This window comes from Scardinius erythrophthalmus, assembly GCF_964197995.2.
Source record: "Scardinius erythrophthalmus genome assembly, chromosome: 4".
Taxonomy (NCBI): Eukaryota; Metazoa; Chordata; class Actinopteri; order Cypriniformes; family Leuciscidae; genus Scardinius; species Scardinius erythrophthalmus.
Genome location: NC_138224.1, coordinates 35,403,521 through 35,418,707, shown reverse-complemented (window position 1 = coordinate 35,418,707; position 15,187 = coordinate 35,403,521). Strand labels below are relative to the sequence as shown.

The window sequence follows — 15,187 nt, the reverse complement described above, 5'->3', positions numbered from 1 at the left end:
GGGTCTGAATTCCTCATTATTATAGCTCCACAGGCCCCTTTTATACCCCTTTTCTGATGTGCGTCTGAGAGCAACTCGTTTTGGTGCGGTCTCTTTAAATACAATTGAGAAACTTCATACCCCGCCCCCTCTCCAGTTTGCAGAGGTTCAACTCCACCCCGTTCAGCCATTTTTGTAGTTTGATAGCAGAGATACGATTATAGCGGCACAGAAACTTTTTATTCACACGTTATTAACAAAATGTCAACAACGTGTCGATTGTAAATCTCGCTCCGACTCTGGCTCGAACATGTAAGGCTGGAGCGAGATGAAAATGAAGACGACGAACCTGCAGAAGAACTCTTCATATGGATGTATCGCAATGGTGTGTTACTGTATTTACACATGAAACTTTGGTCTTCCGACCTTTTACCACCGTGTCGATTTATTTTGATTTAATATGTGCGAGGGAGAGAGAGCAAGACAGCGTCTAGTTTGGAGACGGTGTCTTGTTTACACTTTCGCCTGGTTTCGGAGAGAGAGAGCGTGCGCGCGACCGGGTCTCTCTCTCTGCTCGTTCTTTCAGTTAAACATGCGCCCTGTCACAAGCGTGGCAGTTCATCTACATTAGACGGTGTAATGAAGCGTGTGGGTTACTACATCCAACAACCGAACATTTTAACTTACCCTCTCGTAACTTCTGCATCTTTTAGCTTGGACTACAAAATTGCAGCGAGAAATAAAAATGGCGGATTGCTCGAAGTGTTGGGCTGGAAGTCAATGTCCTTATTTGGCAGTTCCGCTGCAAATACTGTGACGTAATAGTTCACAAAACGTCATAGATAACAGAAAAATCGGAACAGGTTGAAAAATAAGGCCAAAACAGAATATAAAGATATCAACGAAGCACCTGAAGAGAATAATTTCAACTTTTCTGTACTTTTAAACACTCAGAACACACAAATATACAACAAAATGCATTTAAGTGCTAAAAAAGTGGATTTAGCATGATATGTCCCCTTTAATTTCACATTCACACAAAATGTCTAGCTAGTTGGCGAACTCATTAGTGCATTACTCCTCGTTTGTATTTCTTTCGAAAAGGTGAATTATTGCATGGTACCTGGATGTTCAGTCAGAACATGCGGTGCGAAACTAGGATAGTTCTCAACACAAACGTCCGTGTCCTCGTCTGATTCAGAGATTTTGTCCAGGAGAAATTGTCATCATTGAAATTCTTTGCAGCAGACGGACTCTATCTCTGTGTTCGTAGCGGTTCGTAGTTGCATAGTGAGATCACCGGCGCCACCAGTCCGCCCTAACTCGAGCCAGTCCGGGCTCTTCGTCCGCGGCAGGCAGGTCTTCTGCCTCGGCTGCTCTTTGCTATAATCCGGCTTGTAAAGGTAGCCACAAAAACCTGATTCAAGCATCAGACTTCCGAAATCCTCTTCCTCTATATCATATTGAGCACTCTCCTCCGCTATTGTCATAACTTTACATCTGCCTCCACAGCGCCTGTTAGCTTAGCTTCAAACAAGATGGAGGATATTGCTTTCAGTTTCAGAGAGTAAAGTCCCACCCACTGATCTGTAATAGGTCTGTAACGTGAGCGGGTCCCGCCCCCTGGGAAAGATGAGGAACTAGTGCTTGTAGTCTCAACAGAAACGATTTTTGCGTCATTGTAGGAGGAAGTGTAAAAGGTAAATAACGGATTTCTCCCGTCTCAGGGGAAAATGAGAGAGTGTTGCACGACCATTCAATAGTATGACTGGGTTTCTAACAATGCAAAGCTTAATGCAAATGGGTGAAGTGTACCTTTAAAATATAAACTATAATGTTTTAAAAATGTGTTATTTGGCAAGTGACCATGGTATAAGCGGGTTAATGCCCTTCGAGGTGTCCATTGTCAGGTATTAATGGACTTCAGCGGAGGCAACTCACCTCCGCTGCGCGTCGGCCGGTTCACGCCTGCCGTCGTCCATTAATACCTGATAATGGACACCTCTTTGGGCATTAACCCTTACATATCTATAGTGCTGGTCACAATTATTTGCCCCCTTGGTAATAATCAAAAGATGGCTGTAAAAACTAAATCTGCATTGTTAATCCTTTTGATATTTTATTAAAAAAATTGGCAAAAATCTAACCTTTCATTGAAGTAAAAGAATATATATATATATATATATATATATATATATATATATATATATATATATATATATATTAGGGGTGGAGCCGAACCCGAATACGGTATTCGGAAAGGCACAAATAATGTGTTTTGAACAAATACTTAAAAAAATATTTGTATTCGGGAACAAGAAAAACTTTATATCAAAAAGCTGCGTTTCCTCCGGCTGTAAATCCACTTGTTGATAAGAAAGGAGGAAATGACACGGAAATATTTTTTTGGATTAGGCTAATGTCACGTTGCCATAAGGGGTCGTTCACATAGCGCGTTTTTTGCGCGTGCAGATTTCAAATGTAGGCACGCAAATGTAAAAGCAGTTCTTTAAAAAAATTATATATATTTTTTTTATATATTATATATTTTTTTATTATTAAGTCAAGTCAAGTCAAGTTTATTTATATAGCGCTTTTCACAACACAGGTTGTATCAAAGCAGCTTCACAGTAATAAATTAGAACAATACATCAATGTTTGTTTCTAGTGGAACGTCTACGTTCGGTAATGCTGATCAATAGTATCGTTGATTGATTAATTCAATTAAATATCCCCAAATATCCCCAACTGAGCAAGCCAAAGGCAACAGTGGCAAGGAACCGAAAAACTCCATCAGGTGACCTAATGGAGAAAAAAAAAACCTTGGGAGAACCCAGGCTCAGTCGGGGGCCAGTTCTCCTCTGGCGTTTATGAACTAGAGACCGGATTTAACTGTAGGATTAAAAGTATTATATGAATGCCTGGCTGAAGAGATGCGTCTTAAATCTAGTTTTAAACTGGGAGAGTGAGTCTGAGCAACGAACAGTATCCGGAAGACTATTCCAGAGTTTTGGTGCTAAATGTGAAAATGCTCTCCCTCCTTTGGTGGATCTGGATATCCTAGGTATGACCAAAAGCCTCGAATTTAGTGATCTTAAAGAGCGCGATGGATTATAGGGCGATAGAAGATCGGTTAAATAGACTGGAGCTAAGCCGTTTAGGGCTTTATAAGTCAGTAGCAATACCTTGTAATTAATACGGGACTTTATAGGTAACCAATGTAGGGATGATAAAATCGGTGTTATATGATCATATTTTCTTGATCTAGTTAGAACTCTAGCGGCGGCATTTTGGACTAACTGTAGCTTGTTTATTAAGGATGCAGGACAACCGGCTAATAACGCATTACAGTAATCTAGTCTCGAGGTCATGAATGCATGAACTAACTTTTCTGCGTCAGAAACTGATAGCATATTACGTAGCTTAGCAATGTTTCTAAGGTGGAAAAAGGCTGTTCTTGTAACATATGAAATATGATTTTCAAAAGACAGGTTGCAGTCTAATATAACACCCAGGTCTTTTACTGTAGAGGATGAAGTAACAGGACATCCAACTATGTTAAAGTTGTATTGTGAGAGGTTTTGTGGGTGGTTTTTTGAACCGATAAGTAGTACCTCTGTCTTGTCTGGATTTAATAAAAGAAAATTATGCGTCATCCAATCTTTTATATCTTTAACACACTCTGTCAATTTGGATAATTTAGCGTTTTCATCTGGCCGTGATGAAATATAGATTTGAGTGTCATCAGCATAACAATGGAAACTAATTCCATGTTTCCTTATAATATTTCCAAGTGGCAGCATATATATTGAGAATAATAGAGGGCCTAACACAGATCCCTGCGGCACTCCATAGTTTACTGGAGTTATGATAGATTTTTCTCCATTTAAATAAACAAAATGGTAGCGGTCAGATAAATACGATCTAAACCAGCTTAATGCTTGTCCTTGAACACCAGTATAATTTTGTAGTCGATCTAAGAGTATTGTATGATCTATAGTATCGAACGCAGCACTAAGATCAAGTAAAACTAATATTGAGATACAGCCTTGGTCAGAAGCTAAAAGTAAATCATTTGTGATTTTAACGAGCGCAGTTTCAGTGCTATGATGCGGCCTGAATCCAGACTGAAACTTTTCATAGGTGTCATTTTCTTGTAAGAAAGAGCCCAGTTGAGCGGACACAACTTTTTCTAGTATTTTAGACATAAAAGGTAGATTTGAAATGGGTCTATAATTTACTAGATTATTCGGATCTAATTGTGGTTTCTTAATGAGAGGTTTTATAACTGCCAATTTAAATGTTCTTGGAACATGACCTAAAGATAAAGACGAGTTAATAATATTGAGGAGAGGCTCTTCCACTACAGGTAACACTTCTTTCAATAGTTTAGTTGGTATGGGATCTAATAAACATGTTGTTGTTTTAGAGGAAATGATAAATTTATTTAACTCTTTTTGTTCTATAGTTGAAAAGCACTGTAATTGTTCTTGCGGCGTGATAATTGAGGCTGAATTATAAGGCGCGATTGAGGATTGAACGTTTACAATTGTGGTTCTGATGTTTTCTATTTTCTCAGTGAAGAACTTCATGAAATCATTACTACTAAACTGTAATGGAATACTTTGTTCAGGAGACATCTGTTTATTTGTTAGTCTCGCCACGGTGTTAAATAAGAACTTAGGATTGTTATGGTTGTTTTCTATTAGTTTGCGTAGATGCTCAGCCCTGGCCGCTTTTAGGGCCTTTTTATAACGTGACATACTGTCTTTCCATGCGATTCTAAAGACCTCTAAGTTGGTTTGTTTCCATTTACGCTCTAAATTACGGGTTTCTCTCTTTAGAACACGCGTAGTACTGTTGTACCATGGTGCTTTACTTTTCTCTCTGACCTTTTTTAATCTAATGGGCGCAACAATATCCAATGATCCAGAGAGAATGGTGCTCATAGTGCTAGTTAATTCCTCAAGTTCATCTGTTTGTTTGGGTTCACTGAGCAGCTGAGACAGATCCGATAAGCTGTTTGAAAAATTATCTATGGTGGATGGAAGGATTGTTCTGCCTAATCGATAACGCGGCGCAGCATGATATATTACAGGAGTACGTAATATGCAAGTTACCATGTAATGGTCAGTGACATCGTCACTTTGTGGAATGATATCTATATCGGTTGGATCGGTTCCATGTGATATAATTAAATCGAGTGTATGATTAAATCGATGAGTCGGTCCGGTAATGTTTTGCTTGACCCCAAAGGAGTTTAATAAATCAGTAAACGCAGCCCCTAACGCAGGGAACGGCAACTGGCGGCCCGCGGGCCAAAACTGGCCCGCCAGCAATATTTTCTGGCCCGCCGGATTATTATGGAAGTCCTAAATGCTGCACAAAACTCTTCCAATACTTGAGAAAAGCCGTAGTCGCGCGGCGATTTCACCGCCGCATACTGTGTGAAACACACATAGGGAATCATGCGGCGCGGGATTACATTTTAAAGTATAACTGTACGTTCAAACTGGACGCGAATAGCGCGTCAAATTCGCGCCTGCCACGTCTAGTTACGCTTGACCACTTTGTGTCCATTCGCGCGTCAAAAGACTGTAGCGGTCAGAACTCTGGTGTACTTTGGACGGAGCGGGCGGTCTGACTGACAATAGCCCATTCCAACACCTTTTGACAGCGTATCCGCACTTAATTCGGACCACCTGTAGGCTACACCTAGCTCTGAGGAGCTGTTTGGTACTGAAACCATTGTCAGCCAACAACATTCTTTTTTTGCAAGGATGTTTGAAATAGTTCGGCAGAAAATAGCCTACTTCATTTGTCAGTAGGGCAATATGATTTTCGTTTAGGTTGCTTAGAAATTTGAGTGATAGGCTGCTTTTGTCCTATTTAATTTATGTTATTTATATTTCATAATTTTTTTCTTTGGCATTTTTTTCTCTGCTGACAGTAGGCCTACAATGTTAAAATAGCGTAATATTTATATTGACAGACCTCCTTAAACCTTAGGTGTGTATGTGTGTGTCCCGAATAAATAATAATAATAAAAAAGGAATAAAGTTCCAAAGTCGGACTGTAAGCGAATGAGGCATGATTCACACCTTTATTAAAATGGCTGTAATCTGTTACCACAATAGTACTTGATCTGTTTTAAATTATTTCCTTGATATATGCTTAAGGTGTTAAATTCAAAATAAAAAATCAAAATTAAAATTAGTCTAATCCAGTAATAAATTTTTTCTATTTTTGATCTGAGTACAATCAGAAAACCCGTCGTTATTTGTTTTTTCATTTTAGTTCAGGAAATAAATAATGGAAAAACAAGTAGTTTTTCATCTTTTTATTTTTGGTTTTAATTTGAAAAAACGATTGAACGAATGATCCACGGACAGTGACGGACCCATCATATTCTGCGATTATAGGCCTATATAAGAGTATTTAATTTGTATCCATAGGCCTACTCTGTGTAGCTGGCCCGCCACCTACTGGCAAAAAAAAATATTGGCCCTCGGCCAAAGTTACTTGCCGACCCCTGCCCTAACGCATCATTTTGATTATCTACATGGATATTAAAGTCTCCAACAATTAATGCTTTATCGAAGTTAACTAATAGGTCTGAGAGAAAATCTGCAAACTCTTTTAGGAAATCAGCGTAAGGCCCAGGCGGTCTATATACGGTAGCCAAGGCTAGAGATAATAGGGATGTTTTTCTATCATCTAAGAGCGTAACATTTAGTACAAGTACTTCAAATGAAATAAACTTATAACCCGTTTTCTGAGTAACATTGAGAAAATCTCTATAGATTGTTGCAACACCGCCGCCACGACCATTCAGACGGGGCTCGTGCTTATAGGAGTATCCTGATGGAGTAGACTCATTTAAACCGAAATAATCATTTGGTTTAAGCCAGGTTTCAGTAAGGCAAAGTACATCGAAGCTATTATCTGTGACTATTTCATTTACAATAACTGCCTTAGGTGTGAGTGATCTAATGTTTAAAAGACCTAGCTTTAAAAATTGTTTTTGATTACCAATAGCAACATTTTCTGGTTTAATAACAATTAGATTTTTTCTAGATCCTGCAGTAGATTTATGATTTGATCTCACTAAACGAGGAATAGACACAGTTTCTATGCAATGTTCTACACTATTTATATCAGTTAAATTGGTGCAGCAGAGACTATGATTTGGACTTTTGTTTACTAGTCAAAAGGTATTTAACATTTTGGAGATGTTATCTGACAGAAGATCCGATCCGAATCTGTTTGGGTGTAAGCCATCAGCACGGTAAAGCCTAGGACGCTCCCAAAACAGATTCCAATTATTTACAAAGAGAAGTTTCTGCTCATTGCACCATGACATTAACCATTCATTAAGCGCAAATAATCTACTAAACTTTTCATGACCTAGTCGGTACGTGGGAAGCGGTCCTGACACAATAATCGTTATATCAGGCGATGTGCTGCGTACCGTATCGATCAGATTCCTGAAGTCTTTCTTCAAAACTTCCGTCTGGCGCAGTCTGATGTCGGCCCCTCCCGCGTGCAGGACAACGGTTCCGACGCGCTCGTTCAGAATCTCGGGAACGTGAGCAGCGACTTCGGAAACACGAGCACCAGGAAAGCAGTGACTATGCACCTTACTTTTATTTAACGTAACGTGTACGTGTCGAACGATGGAATCGCCGATGATCACAGCATCGCGTTCTGTTTCGCGAAGAGGGGAGAAGCGGTTTTGTGTGGATATCTCGAAAACCGGGAGGGTCGGAGAGAGTTTTCTTGGTCTAGACCTGACTCGCGACTTCCGCTGCGGAAAAATCCAGGCTTCGTGATGGCATGTTGGAGCCGGAGTGAACGAGACCATGGCTGATCGCGACCTCGACGTTCGGGACCGATGTTGAGGAACGCACGGAGTAGACGAGGTCGGAGTCAGCGGGTTAGTAACATTAATCTCTGATTTGTGTGCCTCGGCGCGCGATGTTTCGAGAGCCAAACGCCGGTCTATCAGCTCGGCTTTTCTTACTAAAAGGTCGTGGATCTGTTTCTCAACAGCTTCCAGCTCAGACTGCACCGCGTGCAGCTCAAATGTGTCCTCACCTGCACCAAAAGGTAGACTACTTACATTTGATATATTCGCCATTTTAACAGATGGACAGTAAGTTAAGTTAGCAACGACGCTACCAGTGGTGCTATCAATATTAATACTAATTTATGGCTTAAGTCTTGGATATAATCCGTCTTTTCAGTGGTACGGGTGTAGAGTAGACGCACGATAGGTGAAAAATGTTTGTTTGTAACTTAAATGAGTGCGGAGAAGACGCGTTCAGCCGTGATCCACGGACGTAACCTATAAGAGTATCCAGCGTTGGATCACAAGGCTTGAGACGCGTCTGCTCAACAATCCGCGTTATAACTATGAGGTGAGGAAAAGTAGAAAATGTTCGTTGTAAGTGAGTTTAAAGAGAAATCAAGAATTATAAATCAATCGATGGAGCTCCAAAGACAACAACGCGCTCAGACGCGAATAATAATAAATATTATTATTATTTAATTTTTTTTAAAAGAACTGCTTTTGAAATTACGATTGGAATTATTATAGGCTACAGAAGTAAAGTCATTGTATAATCAGATTTGAGTTGAGTGATTTCAGAAATCGCATAGTAAACTCAAAGCTTCAGAATTTGATTCAGTCCATTGGGATTTGTAATGATTTTAGAACACATCTGCTCTATCGAAGAAGTCTTTGTTGAGTTCGACAACACCTGCACGAACGGCTTACGACGACATCACAGCCATAGCGGACGAATGGAGACTGTCTGGACTGAACGTAATTTCACGCGTTTTCATGGATGAATTATCAATGGATGAATTATCAACGCACTCAAACTTTTCTTACTAAGGAAAGTTATACTTCTTACCTTAACCATTTTTTGTTGTGAAAACGATAAGAAACAGTGCGAGTGCTGATACAGCTTTATCTCCCGCTTTCAGCTCAGCTGACGCGTGAGCATTTTCCACCTCGCACTCAACGCAAAGTTAAGGCTACTCGTCTGCCCGGAGTGGTTTAGCTTCGCACTCAAACTTGCTTGAAAAGGAAAGTTGTTTGGGCAAATTTCTACCATCAATGTTTGCATCATGACATTGTAAAATCCACAACAACCACGTTGGTTTGTTTGTTTACTCCGCTTTTTGGTCTTCCGCAGTACAAACTCAATCAGCTGTTTCCTGTTTCTGTGGATTAGGCTACTCTGGGCGCATCGCTGAAGACCTACAATGCATTCCATGTACCTCCTGCTTCGCATTGTTCTCCTATTAATGACTTTTAATATTACCACATTTTATACTGTTCCAATTGACAAAGTTCCTGACGACATAAATGGCTTCCATCCTGAACTCTCCTATATTGCACTTATGCATTTTTCGTGCACTGCATTCTATCAACCAGTCAATAAATCTAATTTATTTCCTGTTAATATATATTTCTGTGTTTCTAGTAAAACTGTCATGGAAATATTTGATGTTTTAATATCAACTGGCCAATCACATAATCATGATTTTCACAGTTCCAAAGCTGTTAAATTAAAATATCGTCTTTTAATAATTTTACTTCTTTTAATGTCAGGTAACATTAAGCCAAATCCTGGGCCTACACCCCCATGCATTAATTTACCTACCCCATCCGATTTTAAAGAACGAAATGGTCTTGGCTTCCTCCACATGAATGTTAGAAGTCTTGTGCCAAAAATTGGCCTAGTCCGGGTTTGGGTGTCTTCCTCAGACCCTGATGTTTTGGTTTTATCTGAGACTTGGTTGAAGAAATCGGTTTCTGACTCTTCTATTCATATTACTGGTTATAATTTATTTCGTAGTGATCGTCAAAGTAAGGGTGGTGGTGTTGCCATTTACATTAAAAACAGGTTTAATTGCAGAGTAACTAAATCTATCTCCCGTCCTAAAATATTTGAGTTTTTGTCTATTGACATTTATTTTTCTTCCACATCACTCCTTACTGTCATTGCCTGCTATAAGCCTCCATCTGCTGTTAAGGAGGCCTTAAATTATCTAGCTGATGTATTAGTCGAATTACGGGATCGGGAAATTGTGCTTATGGGAGATCTGAACTTCGACTGGCTCTCTGCTAATTCTGACTGTCTGAAAAATATCTGTAATGAGCTAAATCTTACTCAGCTTGTTTCCTTTCCTACACGTCCTAATATAAAATTTCCAGATAAGTCAACCCTAATAGATCTAATACTCACCAACACTCCTCAGAAATATAAAGGAATAGGGGTATTCTCTAACGACATTAGTGATCATTGCACCATAGCATGTGTTAGGGACACCAAGCTCCCTAAATCCAAGCCTCGCATCCTTATTAAAAGAAATTTTAAAAGATTTGTAGAACAAGCCTTTTTACATGAATTAAACATCTGTGATTTCTCTAGAATTAATCTTATACCAGATATCAATGTGGCATGGAACTACTTTCAATCACTTTTTCTCTCGATTACTGATAAACATGCCCCTCTAAGATGCTATAGAATTAAAGGGCGTGATAACCCCTGGTTCTCCAATGAACTGTCTTCTCTGATCCATGAGAGAAATGCAGCCTGGGCCTTAGCAAAGACCACAAACCTCCAATCTGACTGGACTAACTTTAGATATCTTAGGAACAAGTGCACTTATCTTGTAAGAAAGTGCAAATCTGACTACTACCTCAAATCTATGTCCTCAAACCTAAATAACTCATCCAAATTTTGGAAGACGATAAAATCTCTGGAATCACCTACCAGTGACTCTGCTCTCCCCAAGCATATAGTTAAAGACACCCAACGGATCTCAAACAAGAATGATATTGTTAATGCTTTTAATGACCATTTCATTAAGGCAGGTGACATATTTGAACAATCATATCCTGAAGAGGTCTTACACAGCCATGTCTCCTCACCCCTCCAACACGATTCACCTGCTTCTCTGGTCAGTGAGGGATTCGATTTTGAATTCATTCCCTCATCTGCAGTTCTTAAGGCTCTTAAGGAAATTGACATTAGGAAATCAGCTGGACCTGATGGCTTAGATCCTGCTTTACTTAAACTATCTGCGCATATCATAGTGTAACCTATTACATACATTTTTAACTTGTCCCTGTCTTCAAATGACTTACCAGATGTTTGGAAATCAGCCCATGTGCTGCCCCTGCTGAAAGGGGGGGACCCTTCCATTCTCGATAATTATCGCCCAATCTCCAAATTGTCTGTACTTGCAAAGGTCCTAGAGTCTTTAGTAAATACCCAACTTAAGGGCTTCCTGCAAAATTATCAGATACTTTCTCCAGAACAGTCAGGCTTTAGGGCCAAGCATAGCACCATTACTGCAGCTACCAAGGTGCTTAATCCATCATCTGTGATCTTGACCATAAAATGAGCTGTGCTGCCCTGTTCATCGACTTGTCAAAGGCCTTTGACACAGTTGATCACTGTATCCTGCTTGAGAGGCTCCGGGACATTGGCTTGGGCACTAAGGCAGTTGATTGGTTCAGAAATTATCTTGCCAACAGAACACAGACTGTAGTTGTCGATGGGCATAGTTCTGCACCACTGGGGGTCCGGCGAGGTGTCCCTCAAGGGTCTATCCTTGGTCCGGTCCTATTTACCATTTACATTAACACCATTGCCTCTGTAGCAGATAATGGCAAAATACATCTCTATGCAGACGATACAGTACTATATTGTTCCACCCCCACTCTAGCTCAAGCTTATCAATCACTACAGCAGTCTTTTAATTTATTACAGGCCACCTTCATTGAACTTAGACTGGTATTAAACGCTGGTAAAACTAAAGTGATGCAGTTCACAAAGTCTCGCACTGTACCCGCATCTACCGCCCTAGCCATTTCCACACTAGATGGGAAGTGTGTTGAAAATGTTTCATCTTATAAATATCTTGGTCTGTGGATTGATGAAAAGCTAACCTTCAAAGTACATATTGAAAAATTAGTGAGAAAACTGAGAGTAAAGCTCGGCTTTTATTTTAGAAATAAATCCTGTTTTACTATCAAAGCTAGGAGGAAATTGATTAGTGCCACTTTCTTACCAGTCTTGGACTATGGGGATGTTATTTATATGCATGCTGCCTCTACCACACTGCACACACTTGACACAGTCTACCATGGTGCATTACGGTTCATTACTAATGCCAAATCACGTACTCATCACTGTCGTCTTTATGAGGCAACTGGTTTTAGCTCTTTAGGTCTGCGTAGATGGTTCCACTGGCACATTTTTATTTTTAAAGCTATTAATGGTAATTTACCCAGCCATCTTAATAGTTTGTTGACCAGGAATCATTACCTTTACAATCTCCGCTCCGTTAACATTCTGTCTCTAAATATCCCACGTGTAACAACTGAATTTGGTAAGACAGCTTTTAGTTATGCTGCTCCTTGGTGTTGGAATTTACTCCAAAAGGTTTTGAAGCTTTCTGTTCTTATCCCACTTGAACATTTTAAACAATTACTTAAACAATCCAAATTTGAACAATGCACATGTTTTCAATGAGCCTTTTATGTTATTTTCTTTTATGTTTATTTATTCTGTTTTGTGATTCTGTGTAACCTGTGTAATTGTTGCCCCAGGGCTCCCTTGTAAAAGAGATTTGACTATCTCAATGGGACATCACCTGGTAAAATAAAGGATAAATAAAAATAAATAATAAAAAAAAATTGTTCCTTAATGTAAAATGGAAATGCATGGTAATTTTATTTTATAAATATAAGCAAAAAAACTATGGTGTAACAGAGTTTTAGAACTAGACAAATCTCTCTGCATCAATAATAGGCTATAAAAGGCATTAATAGGCTAATATAAAAAATTCAGTAGTCCAAGTTGGTTCGGGATTTGAACCTGTGTCATCTAAATGATCGAAACGTAAGTTCTACCACTCGGCCATTACAAGTTGCAAAATGCCCAAACGTTCCAATGTGTGTTCGCTCAGTGAGAAGCGCTCTTAATTCGTCTCATTCCTCAATAGAATAGTAATTGAAATGCGACTGGTTTATTTTTGCCGCGACGGTAATAGGCATTCTGTTTGACTACCATCTGTATGTATCGTGAATAGTGACAATATGTATCGTGAATAGTTCACCCCCTAGAATAAAAATTACTATATGAGAAAAAATTTACGTTTTCAGAGTTTTAGTGTCAGTACTACATTCAAATATTATACATAATGTTGAATATAATGTATAATAATGCAATAGGGGAATATATGTGTAAAAAAGTGGCCTACATTATTTTAAATCTAGTCAGTGACAGAGAAACGTATTCATCTAAAATAACTCTATTTTCAGCTTCAGAATCATGAATATTTTTATTCTGGTGTCTCTATTGTCCTGTGCTTTGGGTTTCCAGCACCAAGTCCAAGAATATTCATTTATACACACAATGTAATTTCAAATTTATCAGTTTAATAAACAGTACACTTTTTGTTAACCTTTTATCATATGTCTTGGAGTATCACAATAATATCGTATTGTGATTTCAGTATTGTGATATGTATAGAATCGTGACATGAGGGTATCGTTACACCCCTAATATACACTCACCTAAAGGATTATTAGTAACACCATACTTATACTGTGTTTGACCCCCTTTCGCCTTCAGAACTGCCTTAATTCTACGTGGCATTGATTCAACAAGGTGCTGAAAGCATTCTTTAGAAATGTTGGCCCATATTGATAGGATAGCATCTTGCAGTTGATGGAGATTTGTGGGATGCATATCCAGGGCACGAAGATCCCGTTCCACCACATCCCAAAGATGCTCTCTTGGGTTGAGATCTGGTGACTGTGGGGGCCATTTTAGTACAGTGAACTCATTGTCATGTTCAAGAAACCAATTTAAAATGATTCGAGCTTTGTGAAATAGTGCATTATCCTGCTGGAAGTAGCCATCAGAGGATGGGTACATGGTGGTCATAAAGGGATGGACATGGTCAGAAACAATGCTCAGGTAGGCCGTGGCATTTAAACGATGCCCAATTGGCACTAAGGGGCCTAAAGTGTGCCGAGAAAACATCCCCCACACCATTACACCAGCCTGCACAGTGGTAACAAGGCATGATGGATCCATGGTCTCATTCTGTTTACACCAAATTCTGACTCTACCATCTGAATGTCTCAACAGAAATCGAGATTCATCAGACCAGGCAACATTTTTCCAGTCTTCAACTGTCCAATTTTGGTGAGCTCGTGCAAATTGTAGCCTCTTTTTCCTATTTGTAGTGGAGATGAGTGGTACCCGGTGGGGTCTTCTGCTGTTGTACTAGCCCATCCGCCTCAAGGTTGTGCGTGTTGTGGCTTCACAAATGCTTTGCTGCATACCTCAGTTGTAACGAGTGGTTATTTCAATCAAAGTTGCTCTTCTATCAGCTTGAATCAGTCGGCCCATTCTCCTCTGACCTCTAGCATCAACAAGGCATTTTCGCCCACAGGACTGCCGCATACAGGATATTTTTCCCTTTTCACACCATTCTTTGTAAACCTTAGAAATGGTTGTGCGTGAAAATCCCAGTAACTAAGCAAATTGTGAAATACTCAGACCGGCCCGTCTGGCACCAACAACCATGCCACGCTCAAAATTGCTTAAATCACCTTTCTTTCCCATTCTGACATTCAGTTTGGAGTTCAGGAGATTGTCTTGACCAGGACCACACCCCTAAATGCATTGAAGCAACTGCCATGTGATTGGTTGATTAGATAATTGCATTAATGAGAAATTGAACAGGTGTTCCAAATAATCCTTTTAGGTGAGTGTGTAACACAATGGTACGCTGAGATGATTGCTGTGTTAACTCATTTCTGTTTACTGGGAACGTCTTTTATGACTCAACACAACATACAAGGGAGTGAACTAGAACGCCCTGTAGTGCACAGACATATTATGTGCATATATCTCTTCTTGAAAAGCAGTTTCACTTCCTTCACGGAAGTGAAAGAAATTTCAGAGCTGCTGTTCAACTCGATAGTTCAGAAGAGAAAAAAGAAAGATCTACAAATATTGTTGAGGTGAGCGTTTCATGTTTCTTTAGTTCTTTTTATGTATTTTCAAATATAGTAAACACCAATTGCAAAAATAAATCTTCCATAAATACATAACATTTGTTCACTTTTAACTGCAGATCAGTGAAATGTGAGATTGGAAAAGTAGGG

General features: G+C 39.4%; 1 protein-coding gene across 2 annotated transcripts in view; it reads left to right on the top strand.

Moving 5' to 3' along the window:
- Positions 1–14,956: 14,956 nt before the first annotated feature.
- Positions 14,957–15,187, top strand: part of LOC308689660 (protein NLRC3-like) — a gene marked incomplete at its 3' end in the record, with an annotated part of 83,062 nt that continues 82,831 nt past the window's right edge. Inside the window, exon 1 of one of the 2 annotated variants that reach the window (XR_014030031.1) lies at positions 14,957–15,043. The remainder of the gene's footprint in view (positions 15,044–15,187) is intronic. The other variant, XM_081363493.1, reaches the window with a different exon arrangement.